Source organism: Echinops telfairi, unplaced genomic scaffold (assembly GCF_000313985.2).
Source record: "Echinops telfairi isolate 266 unplaced genomic scaffold, ASM31398v2 ScPeMD7_1;HRSCAF=3_0, whole genome shotgun sequence".
Lineage (NCBI taxonomy): Eukaryota > Metazoa > Chordata > Mammalia > Afrosoricida > Tenrecidae > Echinops > Echinops telfairi.
The window spans coordinates 71,778,464-71,781,890 of record NW_022103896.1 but is presented as its reverse complement, the minus strand read 5'-3'; the positions used below and the strand labels follow the sequence as shown (position 1 = coordinate 71,781,890).

Here is a 3,427-nt window from a genome sequence, read left to right as displayed (position 1 = left end):
TGGATTGTGATAAGAGTTGTATGAGCCCCTAATAAAATGATTTAAAAAAGAAAAAGAAGGAATAGTGCCTGCTGGAGTGGCAGGCTTCTGTAGTGAAGTAATTCTTGAATGGTACCAGTGACACTTTATTCCCAAGTGACTGAAGGTGCAGACTAGAAGCAAATCCACTGCCACCGAGTCGACTTCTAACTCAGCCGCCCTCTGTAGGCTTTCCAAGGCTGTAACTCCTTATGGGAATAGACAGCCTCATTTTCCTCCCTAGGATCCACCGGTGGGCTTACAGCACTAACCTTGTGATTGGTAGTCCCAAGCTCACTCAACAGTACCAGCAGATCTCCTTGAAAGTAAAAAGAGTCGAAAGTTTTACAACCGGTAATCTCTGGTTCGGTCATTTTAATGATGCCCTAGGGGGGCATTTTAAAATCCCTTGGTATAACTAAAATTCCTCTGAGAGATGCTGCTCATGGTAAGCACTTGGATTGTATTTATTATTGACTATTGTGCAAGTAGTCCCTATTGGCTTATCACAGAACTGAGTATTTTGCGCATTCATTTAATAACTTAATATTACAGGTTAGTTTAAATGAGGGACCTGTGTGTCTGAGAGGTTAAATAATGTCCATGGCCTCCGCGCTCTTGCTCACCATGTGCCTCAGGAAGCACACTTGAGAACTGACATGGGGCTTCCCCTTTGAGATCACTTTGTGGGTTCCGGCTTTGAGGCTCGTCATCCACGTTCCCAGTATCTGACATGACTAGATGAAAGATGAAGACAGAAGGTGGGAAAAGGCACAGCTGAGCTGGAGAACCAAGTTCACATTTTTCTGGCCTAGAACAGGAAGATAAACACAAAACTATGCATTGTGAGCTTGGCAGAGGCCTGTGGTGTGCTGGGGTCTGGAAGTGACCTAGAGTCCGCTCGTGGGTTTGAGCCACCCCCTTGTGGTTGGTAGCTACCAAGGTTGATAAGACTTTTTCAGGATATGGGGTACACACACACGGAAACCTGTATTACTGCTTAGCACCAGGGCAAAGGCTGAACAGCCTCTTGCCAACTCTTACTTGAAACCTAAAGCTTTTGTGAGACAGGCGCCTAAGAAAGCAGAGAGAGCCAGCAGTGCTGCCCAAGCAGGGGCCAAACCTAACCAATCCAGCTCACTGACATCAGAGTTCTCACAGAACTGATAGAAAACCATTTGGGAATTAGCCGGGAGGGAGGCGAAAACATGAGGTGCTGATGCAGGGTGCTTAAGTGGAGAGCAAATGTTTTGAAAATGATGAAGGCAATGACTGTACAAATGTGCTTTACACATGTATGTATGGATTGTGATAAGATTGTGATAAGATTTGTATGAACCCTTAATAAGATGATTTCAAAAAATTGGGAATGGGTGTCTATGGTTTTAGTACAGGCAAAAATGAGAAGGATAATGAGAGGGAAGAGATGGAGGGATAAAAGATAATTAAGATTTAATTTAAATTTTTAAGTGCTGCTTCTCTTGAAATTGCAAAACAAAGTTTCAAAACACTTGAGGGAACTAACGCTAAGAGGCAGCCAACAAAATTGATCGCTAAAAATAACTTTGTCTCAGAAGAGTATAAAATATTCAGACAACCAGACAAAATATATTTTGGATACTTGATATACAAACAATGGCATGCCATCTGTAAAGATATACTGGAAAAACATTAAATACAATGATAAATTATCCAATTATTTATAACTATTTATCAAGACTACACTGTGTCTCATTGTCCATTACTAGTAATGCAACAAAGAACAAAATAAAATCCATATCCTTGTGTGACTGTGGAGTTTAAACCTTAATGATAAAATGGCATGAGAATAGCCAGAAATCTGGGAAATAAAATAAAACAGAGAGCCATCGAAATAAAATTCCCAACCGGCAGAAAAGATAGATGCTAAAATAGAGTCAATCAAAGAAAAAAAATCATTTGGAAGATATTCTTGAGGAAATGACTTTATATGTAGAATAATATATATAAGTGAAAGAAGATTATGTTAGTCTGGATTGACTAGAGAAACAAATCCATAGACATGCATATGTGTATAATAGAGAACTTCATATCAAAGAGAAATTGTGCATTGAGAAAGCATCCCAGTCCAGGTTAAGTCCATAAATCTGATATTAGCCCATATGTCCATTACCAGTCTATAAATTCTTCTTCAGACTCATGATGTACATGCAATGATGCTGAATGCAAGAAGAATGATCATGGGTCTGTGGGTGGCAAGTCTTGTGGATCCACTGGCAGTAACGGCATCTCAGCTCTGGCAGAGGTCTTCACATGTCTCCTTCAGCTCCAGGGCTCTAGTGTAGCTCCATGTGTCTTGTCAGCAAGCATTCTCCCAGGGAGTGAGTCTGTGTCCCGCCTCCAGCGAGCTATTTATCGCCTTAGCACAGCAGTTCTCAACTTGTGGGTCGCGACCCTTCTGGTTGTCAAATGACCATTTCACAGGGGTCGCCTAAGACTGTCGGAGAAAACACATATTTACAATGATCTTAGGAACTGAAACACAGCTCCTCTCTTCATCTCCAGGTGGTCCACCCACATGCAGATATGCCCACATATGAGTACCCATTAGCCAGGCTACGCCATCCTTCAAGACAAAGTTTCACTTATTTGTAATTCTAAATAAATAGTTCACTATATATAATGACATATTGTTTTTGTGATTAATCTCTATGCTTTACTTATGTTCAATTTGTAACAATGAAAATACATCCTGCATATTAGATATTGACATTATGATTCATAACAGTAGCAAAATGACAGTTATGAAGTAGCAACAAAAATAATTTTATGGTTGGGGGTCACCACAGCATAAGCAACTGTATTAAAGGATCACAGAATTAAGAAGATTAAGAACCACTACCTTAGCACCTCCAAATGAGGTCATCAAGCTGCGACCTGATTGACTAAACGCCACCCCTTCACTCTTTAGTCTCAAATTGACAACCGATATGTAACTACCACAAAGAGGATAAAAAAACAAAATGTGTGTGTGTGTAGAGCAAGCATACAAATATATGTCTAATAGAAGTTCTAGAATAAGAAGCAAATACAAATTATGGTAGAAAGACAATTCTTGGAGATATTAGCTGAGCTCATTTTAGAATTGAAGACAATACTCATATTGAAAGTATGATCAGAACACTGGCTTGCATAAAGATAAATCTATATCTAAACACTTCACGGTAAAACAAGAATATTAAAGTTAAAAAACAAACCTTAACCTATCACCAAAGTAATAACGATCAGAGTTGGATGGGGGACATGGAGATGAGGGATGGTTGGAAGGGGGACATGGAGATGAGGGATGGTTGGAAGGGGGACATGGAGATGAGGGATGGTTGGATGGGTACATGGAGATGAGGGATGGTTGGATGGGGGACATGGAGAT

The 3,427-nt window shown here is 40.2% G+C and overlaps 1 protein-coding gene across 1 annotated transcript in view; it reads left to right on the top strand.

Annotated features, from left to right (window-relative positions):
• Nucleotides 1-3,427, top strand: part of PREX2 (phosphatidylinositol-3,4,5-trisphosphate dependent Rac exchange factor 2) — a gene marked incomplete at its 5' end in the record, with an annotated part of 339,557 nt that overhangs the window by 268,223 nt on the left and 67,907 nt on the right. The window lies entirely within an intron of this gene.